Genomic DNA, 26,194 nt, shown 5'->3' on the forward strand with positions numbered 1-26,194 from the left:
TGTGGGACAAAGAGTCAAATAAGCCCAGTTCAACTACTTCCTAAGCAGATTGTTGACTATTCTGAGCCTGTTTCCTCTGGTGAAATGGGAATAACTGCACCGCACCAAGGAGGGAGACTTCATTATGTCTTTGCTTGTTTAACCCTAAGGACGTTTACCCGCTGCATAGAGTTGTGGTGACTAGGACTTAAACATGCTTGTTCCTTCCCAAAGTATTGGGAGCTTCGCAATCCTGCGATAACCTGGGCTCTTTTCATTGTCCAGTAGATTTACAAATTTTTTTGGTTTCTCCTTCATCCCTACCTTGGTATTTCTTAGTTTCCTTTGCTGTTTTCTCTGTATTGTCCTTCATCCTCTAGATTTGATTGAATTTGGACAGCCTTGCTTTGCTTTACCTTTCAACTTGCCTCTGTTCCTTTTCATTTCCATTACTACACTTTGACCTAAATTATTTCAAATGTCAGTTTGCAAATGTTTGTTAAGTGAATTAGTAACTGAATGAATGCATAACAACCGCAAGGGAGAGAATCATCCTTAACAGCCCCCTTTCATTTAGTCACTTCTCACACAGAAATCTTCAAAGCTTTTTTGCTTCCAGGACATTGTCCAAACCTTTGAGCGTGGGGTTCAGTCTGAGCACTTCCCGCCTCCAACATCGGCTGCCATTCATAGTCTTCATACAATGCTACCAGCCCAGCTCTGGCTCAGGCTGTGCTCACCATGGTCCTCTCCAGGGCCTACTCATGAGTCCTTCCTTGGAGTTTAACCTAAACAAGTGGGTCTCATTAATCTCTCTCTCTCTCATCAGCCTCCGAGGCTCACATAACACCTCAGATTCTGATACTTGGTTATTTTCCATCTTAAGATTTTCTTTGACTTTGCTTTGGAATTCTTACCTATTGTTAAGGTTAGTTTAGAACAGTAAATAATGTGTGCTCTCACATTGTCTAATGTACTTTACGAATAAGGAAACTGAGGTCAGGTCCTTAAGTGACTCTGAGGACAGAAGCTCCTCTCCAGCCCTTCTATGTTTTCCATTACACCTTGTCCATAGTTTTACTCATATTGGCAGTACTTAAATGCTTGTTGAATTATTAGACTAATAATTAATGATTCTACTGTCACATTTTATGCATACTTCTTTGTAACCGTTATTTATTCATTCATAAAATGACAGGTACAAACACAAATGCCTGCTGGAGACAAGAAGGTAATTTAAATGAGGAGGTCAAATCAATAGGGAAAGATGGGGACTGTGACTAACTGGGGGACAAATGTCCCTCCTGAGAGGCAGCTCATTTCTATTTAGCTAAAGATGACCATTGAGAATATAGGCCCAGCATATTGCCAATTTTCAGATTTTCAAGAGAAGACAAAAATCTTATATGAAAATTTTATATGAAATTTATTAACTAAAAATTATAAAAATCATCTATGCAAGATGAAAATTGGCCTTCTGCCCTCCAGTTTGGGACTTCTGGTACAGCTATTTATTTTAATAAGTGTCTATTAATCTTAACACAACATGAAAGGGAGTATTGGTGACTGTTTTATAGCCAGTCTCCACTCTTTACTTCAAGTTTTGTTCCAGGTAGCAATATGTCCAGCTGAAAGATACTTCCCAGGCCCCTTTGCTGCCAGTATTGTAGTAAATTCAAAAAGGCAATGCTACAATATGAAACCTTGTTTGGCTGGTTATGGATATTCCTAGGAACACCCTTACCTCACCCAGAGCTTCTTTCACATTTTAACAGTCTTGAGATTGTGGGTAGCCAATGATATCTACGTGGTAGTTTTTGGATGGGAATTTTGAGAAAACTTCTTAAAGAAAGTCTACTCAGCTGAGAAGTATGCCCTTTTTAAACTTACCCTTTCCAAGTTCTTCCAGCCTAGAATGTGCACATGATGGCAGGAGTTCAGGCAGCTGTCCTGGACCATGAGGCAATCTTGAAAATGGAAGGCAGCACTAACACGATGTAGTGAAAGGTAAAGAAGCCTGGGTCCTTACTCACTACAGAGTGACTGCATCCAAATTTCATCTATGTGAGTGAGACTAAAGCCACTGTCTTGTTTAAGCCACTTATTTGGATTGTCTGTATATGCAACAGAAACTAAACCTATCTGATAAAATACAATTTTTATTAATAAAATGTTTTATTTTAAAATGAATTCCTACCTACCCCCTCTACACAACCTATCTGCCCTAAGAATACCAGTGATTTCTAAGAGTATGGGCTAAATTCAGAGGACACTATTCAGTCTGCATCTTATTGTTTCTGAGGCATTTGATACTGTTGACCCCTCTCTCCTTGGATTGGTTTTACTTCCTGGCACCAAACTGAGTAGGACCTAATGAGGCCCAAGGTATTTCTGCTTACTCTTACCATCTTTTCTCTTACCTGCCTTTACCACATGTTACTAAAGTTAATCTGGGAAAACAAAAAGAATGGTCAGGAGAAACACAAAGCTACAATAATTAAAGTAACAATAAGCTAGTAGAGCAAAGGGACAGAATAGTAACTAAGAAGGCCTAAATGTGAATAAGAATTTAGTAAAAGATGAAGGAGAATTGCAGGTTGGTGTTACACACTCAGTAAATGATCTGAACAATTGGCTAGCTGGGGGAAAAGATAAAAAGATCTCATCTTCTTATACCAAAATATATTCTAGGTCAATGTAAGATTTGAATTAAAAACAATGAATCCATAAAAGCTCTTTAAAAAGAAAACTGATTGATTAAAAATAACAAATCTTGGGCCGGCCGGGTGGCTCAGGCAGTTGGAGCTCCTTGCTCCTGACTCCGAAGGCTGCCCGTTGAATTCTCACATGGGCCAGTGGGCTCTCAACCACAAGGTTGCCGGTTCGATTCCTCGAATCGTGCAAGGGATGGTGGGCAGCGCCCCCTGCAACTAGCAACAGCGACTGGACCTGGAGCTGGGCTGTGCCCTCCACAACTAAGACTGAAGGGACAGCAACTTGAAGCTGAACTAATATTAAAAGGACAACAACTTGACTTGGAAAAAAAAAAAAAAAGTCCTGGAAGTACACACTGTTCCCCAATAAAGTCCTGTTCTCCTTCCCCAATAAAATCTTTAAAAAAAAAATAAATAAATAATAATAATAATAATAATAATAAGTCTTGTCTGGAAGTTCTTTCCAAACATGATCCCAAACCCAGAAGCTACAAATGGATACATTTGATTATGTACAAGTAAAAATCAAATGACTTCTATACAAAAAAAAGTAGCTCTAAACAGTCAAGTAATAAAGGAAAATTGGGAAAAGTTATTTTTAGCAAATAAGACAGGATGAATTTCCTTGAGAGACAAAATACTTTCACAAAGCTAAGTAAAAAGCAGGCATGAGGAAGCACAAAGGATATGAACAGATGGTACAGGGAAAAAGAACAAGTGGTTAATAAATGTGAAAAGTGGTCCAACTCACTATTAATGAGATAAAATTATGTGGTGTTGCTTTTTAATTAATGAGATTAGTAAAGATCAAAAAGCTCAATAATAGTATTGGTGAGAATGTGAGGAAATGGGCATTCCAGTCCACTATGGGGATGTTAATTGGGAGAACATTATTGAGAGTAATTTGGCTCATGTTTTTAAATGCACAAACTTTTTGAACCATTTGCTCTACTTCTCTCCCATCTGCACAAAAGTGCTTGATTATATAAGGATGTCATTACAGCATTGTTTGAATTTGTGAAATACTGAAACCAACATAAATATGCTTTAGTAGGGGACAAGTTAAGGAAACTACTATGCAGGGTGCTTTTAATAATTATACAAGGACAGCAGGTAGAAATAGGAAATGTTCCAGATAAATTGGGAAAAATCACTCTTTCTTTGAAGACCCCACTCAAAAGGCTCTTCTACTGCACAGCTTCCACGTAAGTATCATTGGCTACTGCAAAAGACATTGGGGAGTGTAGTCTTCCGCTGAGCACGTTGCTAACCAAGATAAAAATCAGGGTTTGTAAGCAAGGAAGGAAGAAGGCGAGAATGACTACTGATAAGTCATTAGCAGTTTGTGTCACAGGCCCTGAATTAGCCCTACTTGTGACCTGAATTTCACAGAGTTTTCTGAAACAACTCCTCTTGGCTTTCATACTTCTCTCCAAAGGCACTCAAAATAGTATGTGAAGCCTGGCTAGGGCCAAACCCTCTTCGGTCCTCATCTTTTCCTAACATCTTCCCTCAGCCAAAAATCAAGTCTCCAAAAAACAGACCTGAGAAGTGGGTACCCCACCCTGAGCCCTCCATTAGCATAAACTGTCAGGTGTGCTGAGGGACCCACCAGGAATAGCAGACATTTCTATAACTGGTGAGATCCCAAGTTTTTAGAGGTTTCCTTCCAGGAAACAAAGGCCAGAACTCTTTAGTTGAAGCTAATTCCTTGCTGTACAAATACCATGAATACAAGATGAGAAAACCTTCACAAACATATTGGAAATCTCTCACACTTAGTCTAGGTAAAAAGCCTACTCTTTGGTCATTAATTTTATCCCAACTTGAAAGAGCATTTCAGGGTAGCTTGTAAAAGGACACAAAGGGAAAGACGACAGTGCCTTCCTTTTCAGCTTCTTGCCTTTGCTCTCTAATTGGTAATGGAGGTGATGGATGGCTGGGGAGGGGGTGCAGAAAGCAACGTGGAGGGGACCACTAGGTCCACAGCGAAAGAAACTTGGAGAGAAGTGATCAAAGGACTCCCACGAACCTGGAGGCTTTTCTGCTTTGGGGTGAGAAGTTAGTGGACTTTTTGTATCTTTTGAAGTTTGTATCATGTGCATGCCTTACTTATGCAAAAACAAATGAATTTTCAAGTATTTAAATAAATTTTCAAGTATTTAAAGCACTCCTGTGCAGGGAAATGGATGTTCTAGTTTAAATTTCAAACTTTAAAAATAGTTTTGCTTGAGTAAAGGAATTAGTTTTGCTTGAGAAATTAGCTTTTTAATTTTGAGAAATATTGATCCACTTACAAATAAGCTCTGAATTTTTTTCTAATAGTAAAAGAAGCATGAGGCATCTCATTTTGACATAGTGGTCTGTCCATCCTAAATCCTCTGAAATTTTCCATTATAAGACAGCATTTATCTTGCTGTTTTCAAATGTATTGACTATTTAAATCTAGATTTTGGTCTAGTTGAGACTGCATGAGAAAAACAAGGAGAACCAAAGTAAAAAAGAAAACAGCAAAGAAAAAAATAATGAAACATGTATTTAAAAATTATGGTACATACTACACTGTTTTGTCATTAAAAAGAATATATGTAATGATGTGAAAAGACATCCCACTTATGTTAAAAACAGATTGCAACACATTATATAGAATTAATTAATCCTTGTAAAGTAATATACTAATGTACATACTCTAAAAAATATCTGGAGGAAATCAACCAAATGAATAAAATGTGTTGCAAGGGCTGGGAGGAGGAGATAGAGTACGAGTGACTTTTACTTTTACTTTCTAGGTTATATATTTCTGCAACATAAATTTTATTTTTACTACAAGTGTGTGTTATTCTATAAACAAAATAAGCACAGATAATTTAAAAGTTACGAAAGACAGGGGTAGTTAGAGTCAGGTAAGAGACTGCAAAGGGTTACAAACAAGAACTCAAGACATACGCTATCCTGAGACGTTTTGTTTTTTCAAAATTGAAAGTGCTTATGTTTTATTTATTGTATGGTTATACTCCTTCAAACACCTCAAATCCTTTGTGGATTTCGGTAAAAGCAATAATAAATAATCTATTGGTAGGATATTGGTAAACCACGAGAGAATCTGACTTGCAATAAGTTTAGCAGTGGATATGTGGAAGAAAATTTAGACAGGAAATACTGATAAATTTGGCCAAATAAATTCATGAGAAAAAGCAATAGTGATAAAATTGGCTATGGAAGACAGACTCTGAGTCCTGAATCCTTGTAAGAGGAAGGGCCATTGAAGCTTTGTGAGCATAGCAGTAACCTATTGATAGTCTGGGTCATAGTAAAGGCAATATAAGTCAGGAGGATTGATTTGGAGGTTATTGCAATAGTGGTACAAGCAAGAGGACATTGGTGTGTGTGGAAAGCGCTAATAGAAACAGAAGAATAGGCAGATAGGCAGGACAAAAATCAAGATAGTCAGTGCCATTCTCCTGAGCTATTTCTAAGTAGAATGAAGCTGAAACAGACAAGGAGAGAAACATCTTAAAGTAGGGAAATCTAGATTTTGGCATGCAATAATGAAGTGAGGTAGAAAAGGAGAAAGAGGAAGAGATAGAGGGAGATGGGGAGAGAGGGAGGAGAGAAGAACATCTGATAAAGGAAAGTGATTTGCCTGCACTTTGGGAAAGAGAAGTTCTTTTGTACAGGTGTGGCTTTGTAATTTTCTGACCATCACCCAGCAAGCCCACCAAAACAGAACCCAGATGGCAGCCTCTCAGAATGCACTGCTATGGATCCAGAGGACTGAACATAAGTAGGAGGAAAAAAAATCAGCATACTTAAGAATAATTGATTTGCACCAATCATTTTCTCATTCTGGAGAAGGAGATATGAGCTCTTTACATAATAGATACCTATTTAGAAGCTATTATATATTGGGTTCTGTCAGTTAAGGCACAAAATCCTTCTAGATTCTGGCTGGAGAAATTGTTAAGTGAATTGTCTCAGGTCACATAGTCAGTGAATGACTGCCAGGACTGGGATCTGGGTAGACTGGCTCCAGGGTCAAAACTAACCAGTACACACATGGCCTCTCTTGATCTAACCCAGGTTTCTGTCAAACACTTTTTTTTACTCAGGTAATACTGTCATTGAAAAATGTGATTATCTTTAGTCATTTAAATATTTCTTTTTGAATTGGTAAGTTGCTTTCCAACATTTAACTGTATTCAGTTTCCTGAGGATCAAATCTTTGGAGACAGTGGAGGAAAAGCTAATCTGACCCCTCCTTTCAAACAGCAAGGGACCCCTAGAAAAGATTCCTGCCCTTATGGAGCTCACTGGAGGCTGGGTGGGGGCAGGAATGGTCACTATCTCCAAGATAGTCACCATTAGTTTCTTCCCTCCTTGTATGCACATGACATTGCATCATGGAGAGGTGCAGTCTACTCCCTTGAATCTGGGCAGCCCTGTCACTGCTCTGACCAATAAAGAATGGCAGTGATTCTACACCAGTAATGGTCCTGGCCTGTGAGCGGGCTGACCTTCTCTGCCTTGGTCTCTTAGTCTGCTTGGGCTACCATAACAAAATACTAGATTGTGTGGCTTAAACAGCAGAAAATTTATTTTCTCAGTTTATTTTCTGGAGGCTGGAAGTCCAAGGTTCAGGTGTCAGCAGTATTGGTTTCTCCTGAGGCCTCTCTTCTTGGATTGCAGAGAGCCACCTTCTCTCTGTGTCCTCACATGGCCTTTCCTCTGTGCACATTCAACCGTGGTATCTCTTCCTCTTCTTATAAGGACACCAATCCTATTGGATTAGGGCCCCACACTTATGACCTCATTTAACCTTAATTATCTCCATAAAGGCCCTGTCTCCAAATGCAGTCACATTGTGGGTTAGAGCTTCAACATGAATTTTGAGGAGACACAATTCAGTCCACAACAGTGTTCCACCACCCTACCATGGGACTCTATAGAGGGGGAGGGGCTCAACTGAGCCCATCTTTACAGCCACTCCCTCACAAGCATCAGATATGTGAATGAGGAATAGCCCAACTGTCAGCCGGATGCATTCTGAGTGGCTGGTCAATGCCACACAGAGCAGAAGAATCACACCAATGACCCATAAGTTTGGGAGCGTTTGTCACCTAGTATGAAATAATTAGAATAAGGAGTGGCATTAAGTTATTAAACAAACAAATATATGGTTACTAATTGGTGTTAGTGCTATGAAGGAAGAGACAGGATCCTATGAAAAAGAGTAACAGAGTGGGAAGGAATGGCATCCTGAACCGCAAGGGAGAAATTATCGAAGGACTGGAGTATGTTGGACCTAAGGGAGATTACAATGCCTTTGTGAACTCAGGAACCATTTCTCTTCCCTTCCTCAGCTGAACTTCAACAAGTAGGTACCTCTGTTTTCCTTGCAGGCAACCCACTTCCTCCAGAATCAGCTTCTTATAAAACTTTCCCTGTCTTCCCAAGAGTACAACAATTTCTTTCTTCTTTTGATATCTTCAGAGCTTACAAATATATAGCATTGAATTGACATTGAATAAGAAATTGTCTTATAATTTTAACATTTTCAAGGTAAAAAATGCATAAAGTGCACAGGTTTTCAGTGTAGAGCTTAATGAATTGTTAATAAAAATGAAGAACGTTTTCAGCATCCCAGAAAGCTCCCTCGTCCTTCTTCCCCATTAATACCCACCCCTCAGAGGTCACTCAGAAAAAAATCGCTATTCCAAATTTCTAGAAACATTGATTAATGTTGCCTGTTCTTGAACTTTATATAAATAGTCATGCAGTAAGCACCTCTTTGTGTCTGACATTTTTTTACTCATTATGTCTGTAAGAATCATTCCTACTTACAGCAGTCATTCAATTTTTTTTCTGCTGTGTAGTGTGATTCACTGTATATCACTATTTAATAATTTTGCCATTGTGGGTATTGAGTTACCTTCAGTTCTTGTCTGTTATGAATAAAGCTGCTCTGAACATTCTTCTCTATGTCCATAAATAGACAAGTGCACTCAGTTCTTAGAGTGGAAGTGATGGATCACAGGATAGTATATGTTTAATTTTTTAGATACTGCCAAACAGTTTTCCTAAGTAATTGCATTCTGTGTCTTTGCTTACTTTTCTAAACGTTTATTCCTAATTCAACACCAGCTTTTCGACACTCTTTTTATGGTCAAACACATGAGGCAAATACGTCAGTTCCATTTTCCTCCTTGGAAACATTCTTCTGTTAGTCTTCCTTCTGCTCCACTCTAGACTGACTGCTTTCTAAGCAGTAGGCATCCTGGAGCTCATTCATCTTCACCGTTTTTCCTGTATTAGGTGCCCTATTACTAGACTTCATGTCTTCCTTTTTCTTTTTAATTCACTGATGAAACAATTCCTCAGAAGCTTTCCAAGAAAGGGGTCATGGGAGGGAAATTTTTTGAGAGATTGTAGGACTAAAAATGTCCACTCACATTTGATTGGTAGTTTGGCTGGGTTCAGAAATCTAGTGTGAAAATAATTGACCTCTATGGAAATTATTTAGAAGGCATCGTTTCACTGTCTTCCAGCTTTCAGTGTTGCTGTGAAGAAAGATTCCATTCTGAATCCTAACCCTGTTTATACAAGCTTTTTGTTTTCTCTGTGGAAGCTTTTAGGATCTTCACTTTATCTCTAAGATTCTGATATTTCATGATGATATGCTTTGATGTGCGTCTCTTGTCACACATACAGGGTATTTGGTGGGCCTTTTTAAATCTGGAGATTTACGGTCTTCAGTTCTGGAAAATAATCTTGTGTTCTAGCTTCATCTGCTTTCCTTCATTTTCTCCTTTTCTCTTCCTGGAAGCCTTGGTAATTTGATGGTATACCTTTCACTATACACCCGTTTATTTTCTTATCGAGTCTCTCCTACTTTCCATGTCGATCCTACACTTTCTAGGAGATTTCTACTTTATTTTGAAATTCTTTCTAAAAAATGTCTGCCATCAAAATATTAATTTTAAGAACTACCCATTTGTTTCCTTTCACGAATGCAACATATTTTCTCACCTCACTGAGGATTTCTTTTTTTTAAATCCAGTTTCTTGCATTGTATTTGTTGCCGCTTAGTTCCTTTTCCCACCTCTTGTCTATATTAGCCCTTTTCTTTATTGTAGAAATATTTTCATAAACATCTGGTGATTCTTGGTTGTCGTTTATATTTAAATTAAGGAACTAAACTCCCGACGTGGAAGCTCTGTGGGGGTGGACCAAGCTTGTAGACTGAAGAGTCTTGCGGACCGCGTGGAGATCCGGCCATTTCTTTGGGAGACCTTCCAACGTCAGTGTCTACGGTTCTTTATCTCTGGGATAAAATTCCACTGATAGACCTTAAATCTCCTGCCGAATGCAGACAGAGCGGCGGTGAACTGGGAGTCTGGCGGGGCCAGGGACTGGGGACCTGGGCTCAGTGCCAACATCCCCTTCACGCCTCTCTGCTTTTCACTCTGGCGCTTCTTTCTTTTTCAACTCCGGAGCGGGCCAGGCCTGCTCCTCACACTAGCATCCACTCTTCACGGTCACGACCTCCAGACCCCATCCACCTGGCACCTCTCCCGCGGATACTAACTCGCCGGTTTTTTCCCTGCGTCTACACTGGCTCGCTCACTCCTCTCCGCGGAGCTCCCACCAATTCGGCTGGTTTGCCGGCGTCTTCTCTGGAACAGAGCCCTCGCTAAGTGTGCTCTGGTCACGGATAATAGGGGTTCTCTCTGGTCCAGTCGGAAGTCGGTTGCGCGTTCTTAGAAGTCTCTGCTCGGGTGCCCCGGGGCGTGCTGGTCGGGAGAGAAGGAAACGCCCAACTGGGGCCCACTGAGGCAGGCCACGCCGCGTGCAAAGTTCCCGACTCCAGTGAGAAAGGAGATTTACACGCCCATTTCTTGGAGAAATTCTAAACTGAAAAACATTAAGTGGCTTACAGTGAGAACACATTTGAAGCAACTGAGGGGGTCAGTGATTGAGCCACTGTCTCGTAGTGTCAGGATGGCCGAGTGGTCTAAGGCGCCAGACTCAAGCTGTGCTTCCCCTGCCGGAGGATTCTGGTCTCCGAATGGAGGCGTGGGTTCGAATCCCACTTCTGACACAAAGGTTTTGCCTCCGTTTTAACCTCGAATCACTTTCTCAGCTGTTTATTTTGTTTTCATTTTTCTCTCTACCTTTTCCTTTTCGATCCTAATGACTGACGGTCAGTGACGTCTGTCCCCTTCCTTGTCAGTTTTGGTTGCTACTTAATCACAGATCACGTTTTGCCCTGTATACTGATTTATTCAATTGAAGGCCCGTTTACTGAAAGCTCATTATCCCGGGGGTGTCCTGGGAGAAAAATTACACTGGTTAAAACAGAAGGACCCGTACACAGACTCGGTGATTTACAGGCTTGTCCCGAGCTTATTGACACAATGGACCGGAATCTCCTGTTTCATCTCGCTGCGAGAGCCCTTCAGAAATCTAAACGCTAGAATTGAAAGCAGCTTGGCTGATACTCTCGCGTGATGGTAAATAAGGTGAGAAAGGAAAACGGAAGGTTCCACCGAGATTTGAACTCGGATCGCTGGATTCAGAGTCCAGAGTGCTAACCATTACACCATGGAACCTCTTTTGGTAAGCTGTTTCCTACTATCGTCCTAATACTGCTTTACGCCTGCTTTTTTTTTTTTTTTCTGAAGGAGACGTTGGTTTAAAAGAAAGTTCTGCCTCTTTTTCTTAATTAATTTAAAAGCATTTTTTTTTTTAAAAGATGGATCTCTGCATTTTTCAGCCTTAGGGCGAAGGAAAAGTCCAACACAAGGATGGGAACTGGGCAGGAGAAGGTTTTCACTGAGTGCTTTCACCGAGCCTCCTTCCACAGTTCTTTCCTTGGATGTCAGGGACAGGGCAGGATCCTGATTCGAGAATACTGTCACCGCTGGTGATTTTGATTTTGCCATTATTTCCAACCCAAGCAAGGGCAAGTTAGATTTTAATCTCACCGTTCAAAAGGGAGATCTTACCAAAATAAAAATATAACATCTTTCTACAGTTTCACTTATTCATTCTAGGACACTTGCAGAATCAACTTTTAAAAAATAAATGAATGTATTAAATGAAGGTCTGTTATATGTTGGGTACTTCTGAGTGGTGAAAATACAATGATGAAGTCAGTAAATGTCACATGCAGGTAGGTGCTCATTAACCTTTTGTTAACCGAAATAATGAATTGAAGGGCTATCAGGCGTTGGTGACCTTTTTGGAGAGGGTGCGCACGGGTGTTATCCCTAACCTTTTGGAAAACAGAAGTGGTAGGAGTTGACGAACCCGACCTGAAGCCTGTGAGAGCTGTCCACGTTGGACATAATAAAGGAATGTAGACTGCGCCAGAGAAACTGCCCTTAGCAGGCGTGCGCTTCAAACCCAAGACTCCGAGAATACCGGAGCCTTAAGCCAGCGCCTTAGACCGTTCGGCCACTCTACCGTCCGCTGGTCGCCCCCTGACTTGCACTTCTCGCGTCGCTCCTTCCCGGTCCTTTCTCTCTTCCGGTTCCAACGCTTCTCGGTGCCTCGCCCACCCACCACGCCTCCAGCGAATGGGGGAGGCCTCGCCCCCCGGGCATGCCGAGAACCCCCTGACCTGCCTGACACCCGCCGATTCGCTTTCTCGCGGCTGCCAGCTTGATTCTACAGACCGAGAGTTCCAGGGGACTTTGTGGATTCTAGATCCGCTTGGACCGCAGAAAGTAACCCTTCGGACTTCAGGACTGAGCAAGTCCGGGCGTTTGGTTTTAGCCCGGGAACTGCTAAGTAAGGAAAGAATCTTGAGGTCCCCTTGCCCCCACCTCCATCCATTTTAGGGGACCGAGCGCCTCAAGAGAACTTCACGAGGGAGCAAAAGAGTGCAGCCCCAGCTATTTGTCTTGGGTGCCGTTCAGAAGGCGGACTGTGCCCGCAGGCCCGGGGCATACCCGAACAGAACTTCCTCAAAGGCCGGGCTCAGTCGCGCTCCAAGCACTTGAAATCTCCGCAGAAAAGTCCGCGGGGGAAACAGGGTTGGGCTGGTAGTCGGCGCTCGTCTTGTTCTGCATGGCTTTGTCGTCTAAACTTTGGCTATTTTAGATGCAAAATAAATCAGTTCCATTTTATTTTGAAATACTATGGTTCAGAATTTAAAACGATTCGCATATAATAATGTTGGTAGAGCATCAGGGAGCAGCGGTTAGCTAGTTGCCTCCTTAGCGCAGTAGGCAGCGCGTCAGTCTCATAATCTGAAGGTCCTGAGTTCGAACCTCAGAGGGGGCAGTGTTTGTTTTTTTTTTTTTTTTCCTTTAACCTAAAAGATCCAGACAATGAAAGGAGTAAACAAATCTTTGTTCTTCCTCTATTTTTTCGGTAGAAAGAGTACACTAAGATTTAAAAAAAAAAAAAAAAACGAGGAAATTGCTTCGATGAGACTGAACGGGTAATTTTCTCTTTAGCCCAACCATGTAATGTTTCGTACAAAATAGTGATTTTCGTTAAGAATTAAATATTCCAAAATTCTTCCTTTTTAAAAATACCAATTATAGATAAAGCTAGGAGATTTTTTCAAATGCCTTTGAGATCTGCTTGGCAATTGTTTTTGTTACAAAAACATCAGCGTCAAGAAATTCACTGGTTGGGAGGGAGGAGGGGATGGAGGCTTGTACTGGGGATGTGGAATGTGTAGTACGATGTGCAATAATTTTCATTAATTACTGATTGTTTATCTTTTGCCATTATTCTGGAATTGCTTACCACCAGATCACTAGTGGCATCCTACATAAAAAAGAGAAAAAGTTTCCCCCTTGTCTCGTTGCATTGGACGTCTTTTCCTACTTCAGTGCTGTTGACTGGATCTCTTAAGTCATGCAAACCAGAAGATGAAGGAAGCAGCAAAAAGAGAAACAAGAAGTGAAGAAACAAGAAGTGATAGAGAGTCAAGATAACCACCTGACTCAAATAAAAATGAACAAGATTGATACTTAATAACCTGCTCTTAACATCTGTGTTTATCAAGTGGGAAGTAGTCAACAGTTATTTGTTGAGCACCTACTGTGTGCCACACACTGTTCAAAGCTGTGTCTCTCCCTATTAATCTGTTCCCTCTCGGCTTCAAATCCATCCTAAATAGACTCTTTAAGCAGCACTTTAGATTACAAGACCTTGTGCCAGAATCACATTATTTGCCTGTTAATCCCATTTAACTAAAAAAATAAAGCCAAAGTGAAGATACTACATCTGCTTTATAAAGGATGTGGTTGGCCATTTATAGAAGCGATCTACTCAAGAGTTGGTTGGTAAATGTGCGGCTGAGGAATCTTTTCTGGATATCCAAACCAAGAAATGTACCAAGGACGAAAATTAAATAGAACTAAAAATTCTCATCTAACCAATGGGATTGAAACCTTGTTTAGGAAAATAGAATGCTATGATTAGACTCCGTGTTTCCATCTCTGCCTGAGGCAATTACATAAGCCAACACAATTTTCAGTGAGCTTGGGTTGGCTTGGCACCAGACCACCATTGCTTGATATCACAGCCATTAATATTTTGTTACTTCTGTTGCTGTTATTACCGTTTCACAGAGCAACCATCTAATGTTATTTGCTTTCCAATGTAGAGTTTATTTTACATGAGAGACAATATGCTGATCAACCACCAATATGGCTATAATATGTTCACTCTGGCTTGGATGCCTCAGACATTTGGTTATTGTGAGTCAGTCCTGCAAGCCTGTATAATTCTGGGTGAACTTAGAAATACTTTCTGATTCTACATAGGAGACGAATAGATTTTTGAATGGTAATAGCTCCAATGAGGATCAAGTATTCCTAAGGGGCTGCCTGAACAGCCAGGCCACCTATGTTTTTGGCCTCTCCCAAATCCTTAACTGTGTCAGACGCAGACTACTGGAACCAGAGGCCGAGGGTCCAAAAGACACTGTTAAGATGTTCCCTATTGTATGTCTCTTTAAGTCTGCACCAGAATGACCTGTTGAAGGAGCTGTCCTAAAATACAGACTCTCCAGACGTCGAGACATTTTGCAGGAGCAGTCCAAATATTGCCCTCTCTTTTTCCAGCACAGACAGAACCAAAGAGGTATGGCCTGCAAAAAGAATGCCGATAGGTGTCTCCTGAGGGAATTACTGCAAAAATTCAAGTTTGAGCTGTTGATTGCCTAGAATAAGATAGTGATAAGGAACATGGAAGGAAAAGAATAACATTTAATATGCTAATTAATTCATTGATTTATCTGTTTTGTTTGTCAGATACTGTGCTAGGCACTGGAAATACAGGAGTGGATAAAACAGACCCAGAGATGACTCTCATGGAATTTACAATTTAAGGGGGTGGGTCGGAAATAGACAATAAAGGTGTTAACACGTTGCATACGGATCACGAGAATCTTCATTTTTTCTGAGCCCTGCGTTAAGGATGGATAACGAGAATTCTCGTTTTTACTGTTGACTCTTTTTACTTTGCATATTTTATTGAATTATTTGTGTTTCGTTAATATCTAACGGGCAAATGTCGTTAATGAATAAAGTCTGCATCATATGTACACTTTTTAGAATTCATATTATTTTTTTTCTAAAAAAATAGTGATTTTGAATTGGATACATTTTTTCACCCATGAGTCATTTCACGTGTTACATTCACAACAGTGGATGTACGAATAAACAGAGTTTTCCAGAACTGTAGTGATTTGTTTATAACATTTGGAAACTTAGTATCCCTTAGGTGATTTTGAATTATGTTATTTTTGGGAAAACACCGAATTATTTTATTTAAAGTGGGAAGAGAACAGAAAAAATATCACACACGATTGTGTAAAGTGTGCGCATCAAAAAAAGTGAGAAGTGAAACTCGGTACATATGCAATTTTTGCCGTGTCCCACTGCACAAAGGAAGCTGCTTTCTGCAGTATCACACCAGGAGGGATTACTAACATCATAGGTGAGTAAATCCTAAAAAATTCCATAGAAAAATAATAAATGACATAGAAGCATTTACGCTTTAAAGAGAAGAGTGCATTTTAAAGTAGTTTCTTTTAAAAACCTGCCGGAACAGAGGGGTATGAGGGATTTAAACCCCGCCGTACGCAACATGTTAAACAAATAAAAGGACAAGTCAACTTCATATAGAAATAAGTGCTATGAAGAAAATAAAACAAGTTGAGGTGATGTGATGGAAGACTGGGGAGTGAGAGATGGAAAGGTGTGTTAGTTTCCTAAGATGACCAATACAAATTATAACAAACTAGGTGGCTTAAAACAACAGAAATTAATTTCCTCACAGTTTTGGAGGCTAGAAGTCCAAAATCAAGGTATTGACAGGGCTCTGCTCCCTCTGAAACCTCTCAGGAAGAATTCTTCCTTGCCTATTCCCAGGTTCTGGTGGTTGCTAGCAATCCTTGGTACTCACTGGCTTGTGACAGCATAACTTCAGTCTCTGCCTCCATCTTCACGTGGCCTTCTCATAAGGACACCAGTCACTGGATTTAGGACTAACCCAAATCTAGTATGATCTCATCTTAATTTAACTAAGCCCATCTGCAAAGACTCTATTTCCAAATAAGGTCACATTCTGAGGTTCCTGGTGGACTCATGTTTTTGCAGAACAGTATTTAGCCAGTACAGATGGGAAACCAATTAGGACCAGATTACGTATGGAGGCCCAGGCAAAGAGGTCGCATGTATATATGATGAGGAAACAACAAGACTTGCTGGGAAGATTGCATAAATCAGGTGTTCATGTATCTGTCCATTTTTTTTCAATAAATAAAGTTGCACCAATAGAAGGATACTGTCCCAAGAAGGAATAGAAATCAGAGGAACTTGGACAAAAGAGCTTGTCCATTGGAAAAAGATGACTATAACAAGTATATTACACATAAAGAACTAAAGAAAAATATCTATATTGTTAACCTAAATATAGGAAGGCCTTTCAAAGTAAGAGGTTACAAGTGTTTATTTGAGATAAACAAGAATAGCTATTTGGGAATCATTAATTCAGGCAGAAACCTAAACAATGTACTGATTAGGAGACAAAGGCCATGGGAACTTATGAGAAAAGGAAGGAGAGCAACATCAATAGAAGAAAGATATTTCTATTGCAGGTAACATAATAACAGTGACATTAATTCTAAACAATGTTTTAAATTTTCAGTCCAGTAGTCACGAGTCCAGGAGTCATAATAACTGCTTTCCTGATACCTTTGTAAGCAATTCTTTGGGGCACAAGGTTGTTCTAGGCGCAGGGCAAAGGTTATTTTTCCCTGTTTTAGCATTTCAAAGGTTTGAGGTATAAGACATGCAAAGCAGTTCCTTGGGGGTGGCAGCTCCCACTCCATTTTAAAGTGCCTCCTTTATTCATTCCTAAGGATATATGTACCCTGATGTTCATTGCAGCATTATTCACAGTGGCCAAGACATGGAAACAACCAAAGTGTCCTTTGATAGATGATTGGATAAAGAAAATGTGGTATATATACACAATGAATATTACTCTGCCATAAGAAAAGATGAAATAGAGCCATTTATAACAACATGGATAGATCCTCAGAGTATCATGCTAAGTGAAACAAGTCAGATGGAAAAGGACAAGAACCATGATTTCACTCATGTGTGGGATATAAAACAGCAACAAGCAAACTCATAGACACAGACAACAGAAGGGTGCTTATCAGAGGGGCAAGGGGAAAGGGGGAGAATGAAGAGGGTAAAGGGGGTCAAATTCATGGTGAGGGAGGGAGACTAGACTTGGGGTGGTGATTATCCAATGCAATATACAGATGATGTATTATAGAATTGTACATTTGAAATTTACGTAGTTATTAACTAGTGTCACCCAAAAAACAATTAAAAATACCAAAAAAAATCTTTATGTTATTGTTTACAATATCTGTACATCTACTAATCAGGAGGAAGAAAGTTTAGCCTTAATCTTTTTGGCAACTTACAAACATCTATTCAGTCCAAAGACCAAGAAGTAGACTTTATGCTGAACGAGGAGCCAAAAGCCTTACTGCCCCCTCTGAGGTTCGAACTCAGGACCTTCAGATTATGAGACTGACGCGCTGCCTACTGCGCTAAGGAGGCAGGTGAGCAAACGCTCCCACCGTACATTTTTAATACTACATTCTGCTTTGCTTAAAGTTTCTATCGGTTATTTTCACCTTAAATTTTGAAAGTGAAATGCTGTCCTGCAACGTCTTAAAAGTACAACAACTTCTCGAACTTCATTCAGATGAAGAAAGTCGCTGTTGATCCTACTGCCTTCGCGACCTTTAATCTGAACTGATGACCACCTTTCAAATCAGAAGAAAAATCTGCTAACCTTCCTACCCCAAACCTGCACGTTTACTCACACCGGCCCCTTTTTGTCTCCATGTGAGAGGAAACCCGCCTCCTTCCTCTCTCACCTTGCCCACTTTCCTTCCATACGTGATCTCTCCCATCAGTATTTAAATGCACTCAAGTGTTCACTCTCTGAAGCAGTTCTCGTGGACTTGGCGCCCGGACCTGTAGCCGTCACCCTGTCTCCTTTGCTCCCTCTCAGATGGATTTCTCCTAAAGCCGTCTGTTCCCATTTAAAGAAAACACCTCCGCAAGTCCCATTACATTTTCAACAGACTGCAGTCTTCCCCGACCTCTAAGGGGGGTCCTGCACACAGCGACTCGTTGGTTTAAAGAACACAATGTTCTTGGTGCAGACTCTCGAGGATCGGCTCGCAGGGGAGAGCGGCAGTCACCGGAACAGGGACGCGGAAAGGCCGCTTCACCTACTGCCTCGGTTCGCCGGGAACGTCCGGGGGTCAGCACTGAAGTCCCACCTCCCGGGAACCCCCCCCTCCAGGTGTGAAAAGAGCTGTTTTTCGGAGGTCCGCGATGGGGGCGGGGGCCTGGGGAAAGCACGGAACACCCTGAGGGCGGCAGGGGGTATGACCCGCCCGCCCCGCGCGGGGCTGAAACCCGACCGGCGTTGCTGTCACAGGCCACGCCTTACCCGTCTTCTGTACTTTCAGTCGCTGTTGTGTCCCTGGCAGCTGACCATGACAACTATTATTTTCGGTTCCCAACAATGGGCCATCCAGTATTACATCACTCTGAGTGATGCAACTTGAATGTGCGAAGAATTTTGTAGTCGTGAGCGTTAACCGCTTTGCTCAGACTGTAGATTAACTATTGGGCTTTATATCGAAATAGCTCTGGTTTAATTTTTACCATTGCGAATATTAGGACCATGTTTTCTGAATTTAGTTAATGAAAATGAGAACAATTACCCCGTGAACGCCAGCTCCACTCAGGCATCACTGAAAAAGTATAAATGACTTTGTTATTTTAATGACAGATGGAAAGACACATATAACAGGATTAGGGAGATAAATAACCAAAACAGAGAGTCCTGCACAATACGTGGAAAAGGATTTGGAATTGGGCATGGAGGTGTGACAGTAGAGAGGGACACTGAATCTCACAAGTCCTAGATGAGACAGGCAAAAAGTTGTGAATCAAAGGTTTCGTCTCCGTAAATGACACCAATGCTCACACTAGAAAATAGTAGCCTACATAATACAAGAAAAGAGCACGCATGCTCTTTGTGATTGTTCTATTCCGTGATTTAGGGGGTACAGCCTGCTGGCAAACAAAAGGGGATATTTCTGGCACCAGGTACTGGCCCCTTGCAGTGTGGAGCTGATTCTGTCAGTTGACCTTGCTCTCTACAATACATCAACTTCAAGTGATGCGTCAAATGACTGCAACCAAAATGCTTCCCCCAGCTCTTCCTTACTTTAATTTGAAACATGGCATTGAAAATCCTCTTCTCAATTTGTATAAAGAGTTAATGAAACCGCCAGATACATAAAACAAACTATTGTGGATATTTTATTCAAATACAAACTGGACCTTGTTCTTCTGCATATTTGGCAGACAGTGCAAATGTAAATTTTGGCAAATTCCATTTCTTACCAAAGAAAATTAAAAGATCTTATCTGCAAAATTTCCTGCAGACTGTATACACAGCACTGCTAAACAACATTGTGGTTTGCACAATTGTGATATGGAGGCTTTCATGCTTTATTCAGGTTTATGATCACTTTTTAGTTTCTTCAAAATGGGCAGAAGCACTTACTGAGATTTTTCGACTTTATGGAAATGAGAGGAGACAGCACCTTAGGCATGTGCCTACACCATGGCTATCATTGTGCTGGCCACAGGAAAAAAAAAAAGTTAAAATATTGTCCTACTGTAAAACCTTTATTTTCAAAGTGTGGAATTAGAAGACTGTTCCTAATTTGGAAATACTTTAAGAATGTGAATGGAGAAAAGAACTGCAGTAAAATGGAAATGTATCTGCTCTTTCTCCAATATTTTTTGATGTCATGTTATGTAGATTGTGACAAAAACTCATACACTGGAAAAAAGATTCATGGGGGGAAGGGGTAGGGGAGGAATAAGACTGCTTCTGAATGAAACAATAATTTAAAAAAAAAAGATTACGAGAAAAGGGCAGCCAAGTAGTCAAGTTAAACAGGATCCTCTCAGTTTCTTTACTAAGAAATTTGGAATCAAAGTTTTATTTCAAGAGTTCAATTTACTGCTGTGCTTTTTATCTAGATGAGGAGAACTAGAGAAGAAGCAGATTTGGAGGGTGAAGAGGAAATCAGGAAATCTTCGAACATGTTAGTTTGAGATGCCTTTTAGACATTCAGTGGAGATATCAGTTGTATAACTGGGTATGCTCAATGGAGAGGTGGAGTTGGAAGTATCAGTTTGGGAATCATCGGGGGAATAGATAGATGATCAGGGGAGCCCATGTAGGGAGAGAGTATACACAGAGAATGTATGAGGACTCAGGTATGGACCCAACAGAACTCCAACATTCAGAGATTGGGAAGAAGAAGAGATAAAGAAGGAACTACATTTAAGTAGAAACAAAACCAAGAGTGTGATGTTCCAGGAGGCAAGTGAAGAATGTGTCTCCATAAAGAGGGAATGTCAACTGGGCCAATGCTACTGAAAAACTGAGCAAATTGAAGAGTGGGAATTCACCAACTGGGAATTGACCACCGGCTTTCACAAGATGGCAGCTGCTAGGGTTTGACAAGGACATTTCAGCAGAGTGGATGGATAAAAGTTTGGTTTAGAGGGGGTTAAATAGAGGAACACAGTTAGGAGTATTCTCTATCCATTTAGCTATTCAGATTCAGGTTTGGAGAAAGTGGTGGTGTGTTTGATTTGACCAAAGGTTGGGAGTGGGGCAAAGGAGATGAAGGTTATGCAAGCTAGTAATGCTGGAAATCAATCATGAAATCTAAGTTGTAAAAATAGGGAAGTAAAGATGTGAGGAGGAAAGGGATGCATTAAGTAACTTGCCAGTGGGCAAGAGAAAATGAGCTAAAAAGACGAGACGTGGTGGTCAGTATGAGATACGACTGAAATTTACATCTAGGGTTAGTACCTGCAATTTAGGTTAATCGCAAGGTCAAAGGTAGCATGTTTTTCTTTCTTATTTTTTAAAGTTTATTGGGGTGACAATTGTTAGTAAAGTTGCATAGATTTCAGGTGTACAATTTTGTATTACATCATCTATAACTCAAATTATGTGTTCACCGCCCAGAGTCAGTTCTCCTTCCATCACCATATATTTGATCCCCCTTACCCTCAACTACCACCCCTCTCCCCCCTTACGCTCTGGTAACGACTAAACTATTGTCTCTGTCTATGAGTTTTTGTTTCTCATATGTTTGTCTTGTTCTTTTTGGTTTATATACCACATATCAGTGAAATCATATGGTTCTCTGCTTTTTCTGTCTGATGTATTTTGCTTAGCATTATAATCTCAAGATCCATGCATATTTTCACAAATGGTCCTATTTCACCTTTTCTTACCACCGAATAGTATTCCATTGTGTATATATACCAAAACTTCTTTATCCATTCATTTATCGAAGGACATTTTGGTTGTTTCCATGTCTTGGCCACTGTAAACAAAGCTGCAATGAACATTGGAGCACACGTGTCTTTAGGTATAAATGTTTTCAGAGTTTTTGGGTACATACCCAGGAGAGGGATTGCTGGGTCATATGGTAATTCTATTCATAAATTTTGAGGAATCTCCACACTGCCTTCCATAGCGGCTGCACCAATATGCATTCCCACCAACATTGTATGAGGCTTCCTTTTTCCCTCCGCAGCCTCTCCAACACTTGTTACAATTTGTCTTGTTGATGATAGCCCTTCCAACTGGGGTGAGGTGATATCTCACTGTGGTTTTTATTTGCATTTCTCTGATGATTAGTGATGTTGAGCATTTTTTCATATGTCTATTTGCCATTTGTATGTCCTCTTTGGAGAAATATCTCTTCAGGTCCTCTGCCTATTTTTCAATTGGGTTGTTTGTTTTTTTGTTGTTGAGTTGCATGAGTTCCTTGTATATTTTGGATATTAGCCCCTTATCGGAGGCACTGTTTGCAAAAATCTCCTCCCATTCAGTTGGTTGCCTCTTTATTTTGTTGATTGTTTCTTTTGCTGTGCAGAAGCTTTTAAGTTTCATATAGTCCCATTCATTTATTTTAGCTTTTACTTCCCTTGTCTTTGGAGTCAAATTCATAAAATGCTCCTTGAACCCACGGTCCATAAGTTTAGTACCTATGTTTTCTTCGATGCAGTTTATTGTATCAGGCCTTATGCTTAAGTCTTTGATCCATTTTGAATTAATTTTGGTACATGGTGACAGATAGAAGTCCAGTTTCATTCTTTTGCACATGGCTTTACAATTTTCCCAGCACCATGTATTGAAGAGGCTGTCTTTTCTCCATTGTATGTTTTTTGCTTCTTTATCAAAAATTATCTGTCCATATTTATGTGGTTTTATTTCTGAATTCTCAATTCTATTTCATTGGTCTACGTGTCTGTGTTTCTGCCAATACCATGCTGTTTCGATTATTGTTGTCCTGTAGTACAAGCTAAAGTCAGGGAGTGTGGTACCTCCAGCATTGTTCTTCTTTCTTAAGAGTACTTTGGCTATTTGGGGTCTTTTGTGGTTCCAAACAAATCTGATGATTTTTTGTTCTATTTCTTTAAAAAATGTCATTGGGATTTTGATGGGGATTGCATTAAATCTGTATATTGCTTTGGGTAATATGGCCATTTTAACTATGTTGATTCTTCCAATCCATGAGCACGGAATGTCTTTCCATTTCTTGGTGTCTTCTTCAATTTCTTTCAAAAATGTCTTATAGTTTTCAGCATATAGGTCTTTCACATCCTTGGTTAAGTTTATTCCTAGTTATTTTATTCTTTTTGCTGCAATTGCAAAAGGGATTGTGCTTTTTTTTATTTCTTTTCCCGAGATTTCATTGTTAATATATAGGAATGCAATGGACTTTTGTACATTGATTTGGTAGCCAGCAACTTTACTGTATTCGCTGATTGTTTCTAATAGCTTTTTGGTGGAGTCCTTGGTAGCATGTTTTTCAAACTGTAGGTTGTGATGCCTTTTGTGGGTCATAAAATCAGTTCAGTGCATCATGACTAGAAATTTTATTTTAATGAAAAGAATAGAATGCAAAATGTCAGAGTGCATTGCAAGTATGTAAGGGTTTTGATGTAAACTATATCGTTCTTTTTTTTTAATTTTATTAAATTTATTGGGGTGACAATTGTTAGTAAAATTACATAGATGTCAGGTGTACAATTCTGTATTACATCATCTATAAATCCCATTGTGTGTTCATCACCCAGAGTCAGTTCTCCTTCCATCACCATATATTCCATCCCCCTTACCCTCATCTCCCACCCCCCTCCCCTCACCCCCCTTACCCTCTGGCAACCACCAAACCATTGTCTGTGTCTATCAGTTTCTGTTTCTCATTTGTTTGTCTTGTTCTTTTGTTGCTTTTGGTTTATATACCACATATCAGTGAAATCACATGGTTCTCTGCTTTTTCTGTCTGACTTATTTCACTCAGCATTACACTCTCAAGATCCATCCATGTTGTCACAAATGTTCCTATATCATCTTTTCTTACTGCCGAATAGTATTCCATTGTGTATATATACCACAACTTCTTCATCCATTCATCTATCGAAGGACATTTTGGTTGTTTCCATGTCTTGGCCACTGTAAACAAAGCTGCAATGAACATTGGAGCACACGTGTCTTTATCTCTAAATGTTTTCAGATTTTTTGAGTAGATACCCAGGAGCGGGATTGCTGGGTCATATGGCAATTCTATTCATAATTTTTTGAAGAACCTCTACACCGCCTTCCATAACGGCTGCACCAGTCTGCATTCCCACCAACAGTGTATGAGGGTTCCTTTTTCTCCACAGCCTCTCCAACATTTGTTACTATTTGTCTTGTTGATGATCGCCATTCTGACTGGGGTGAGGTGATATCTCATTGTGGTTTTGATTTGCATTTCTCTAATGATTAGTGATGTTGAGCATTTTTTCATATGTCTATTTGCCATTTGTATGTCCTCTTTGGAGAAATGTCTCTTCAAGTCCTCTGCCCATTTTTCAATTGGGTTGTTTGTTTTTTTGTTGTTGAGTTGCATGAGTTCCTTGTATATTCTGGATACTAGCCCCTTATCGGAGGCACTGTTTGCAAAAATCTTCTCCCATTCAGTTGGTTGCCTCTTTATTTTGTCAATGGTTTCTTTTGCTGTGCAGAAGCTTTTAAGTTTCATATAGTCCCATTCGTTTATTTTAGCTTTTACTTCCATTGCCTTTGGAGTCAAATTCATAAAATGCTCTTTGAACCCAAGGTCCATAAGTTTAGTACCTATGTTTTCTTCTATGCAGTTTATTGTGTCAGGTCTTATGCTTAAGTCTTTGATCCATTTTGAATTAACTTTGGTACATGGTGACAAATAGCAGTCCAGTTTCATTCTTTTGCACGTGGCTATCCAATTCTCCCAGCACCATTTATTGAAGAGGCTGTCTTTGCTCCATTGTATTAAACTATATAGTTCTTATCATGAATCCCACTAGAAAAAGTTTTTAAAATAGTGTAGGAGTAAAGAAAAACATCTTCAAAAATGAAAAGTCTAGGGCTTGGAGGAGGTGTGGTGGGATGGGAGTCAAGGGCAGAGGGAATCCACAGCTCCCTTGCATACCTGAAACCCATTTGCTAGACAAGGTTTGAGAAGCTTTGCCGTGTATCCTATGCAGAGAAAGGAAAAGAAAACACCATAGGATTTCTCCTTATGACTTTAGGAGGGTGAAAAGTCCTAGAAGTTGGCTTCCGACAGAACAATGTGGGCAAATTTACTGAAACTGTGATTTTTTAATTAGTTTCAGGTGTGCAAAGCAACATAATAGACGTTTAAACCCCTCATAAAGTGATAACCCACCCCCCAAGCTATTACCCCTCTGACATCTTATATAGCTGTTACAATACCATCGACTATCTTCCTTATGTTGTCCTCCACATCCTGTGACTATATATATGAAACTGTGATTGTTAAGCATAAAGAAACCACAGTTCTCAAGTTAAGCAAAGCATACATATTTATTTCCCAATTTGACAAGAAGACTGTCCTAGATTTGATCCTGAAATATTGTTTCTGTTACTATCCTACCATTCTTTTTTTAATCCTCCTTTCTTTCCTCATTCTCCTACCCGCTTCCTCCTCAGTTTCTGACATCCCCAAATTCTGAATCAATTCTCATCAAGTATGTTAATAATTCCCATCACAACATCCTCATCATCTCTTTAGCCTTCCTTTCATTCAGCTTCAAATCCAGCTTTGCTGACTTCAAAACATTTTAGCATGTGCACAGACAACTGTGTTAAGGGTCCAGATTCAAGAACTGTCATAGTCTTTAGGGTTTTCTATATATAGCATCATGTAATCTGCAGAGAGTGACAATTTAACTTCTTCATTCCCAATTTGTATGCCTTTTATTTCTTTCTCTTGCCTGATTGCTCTGGCAACGACTTCCAACACTATGTTGAAAAGCAGAGGTGATAGGGGACGGCCCTGTCGTGTTCCTGAACGTAGAGAGCAAAGGGCTTCAGTTTTGACCATTAATTATGAGATTAGCTGAGGGCTTGTCATATAAGGCCTTTATTATGTTAAGGTATTTTCCTTCTATACCTATTTTATTAAGTGTTTTAATCATAAATGGATGTTGTATCTTGTCAAATGCTTTTTCTGCTTCAATTGATATAATCATATGATTTTTGTCCTTTATTTTGTTTATGTGATGTATCACCTTGATGGATTTCAGGATGTTGAACCATCCTTGTGCCCATGGGATGAACCCCACTTGGTCGTGATGAATAATCTTTTTAATGCATTGTTGTATTCGATTTGCTAGAATTTTATTTAGGATTTTTGCATCTGTATTCATCAGAGATATTGGTCTGTAGTTTTCTTTTTTGTGTGCTGTCCTTATCAGGTTTCGGTATCAGAGTAATGTTGGCGTCATAAAATGAGTTAGGGAGTACTGTCTCTTCTTCAATTTTTTGGAAGAGTT

General features: G+C 40.0%; 1 protein-coding gene and 4 non-coding genes across 6 annotated transcripts in view; 2 read left to right on the forward strand and 3 right to left on the reverse strand.

The window, feature by feature from the left end:
- LOC109439184 (uncharacterized) overlaps window positions 1–26,194 on the reverse strand; it is a 140,038-nt gene that overhangs the window by 43,501 nt on the left and 70,343 nt on the right. The window lies entirely within an intron of this gene.
- On the forward strand, window positions 10,686–10,791 carry TRNAL-CAA (transfer RNA leucine (anticodon CAA)). The gene is made up of 2 exons: window positions 10,686–10,723; window positions 10,746–10,791. It is a non-coding gene; the product is annotated as a tRNA-Leu (tRNA).
- Window positions 11,231–11,302, reverse strand: TRNAQ-CUG (transfer RNA glutamine (anticodon CUG)). The gene has a single exon. It is a non-coding gene; the product is annotated as a tRNA-Gln (tRNA).
- TRNAM-CAU (transfer RNA methionine (anticodon CAU)) lies at window positions 12,908–12,980 on the forward strand. Its single transcript has one exon. It is a non-coding gene; the product is annotated as a tRNA-Met (tRNA).
- On the reverse strand, window positions 17,728–17,800 carry TRNAM-CAU (transfer RNA methionine (anticodon CAU)). Its single transcript has one exon. It is a non-coding gene; the product is annotated as a tRNA-Met (tRNA).

Source organism: Rhinolophus sinicus, linkage group LG05 (assembly GCF_036562045.2).
Source record: "Rhinolophus sinicus isolate RSC01 linkage group LG05, ASM3656204v1, whole genome shotgun sequence".
Classification (NCBI taxonomy): domain Eukaryota; kingdom Metazoa; phylum Chordata; class Mammalia; order Chiroptera; family Rhinolophidae; genus Rhinolophus; species Rhinolophus sinicus.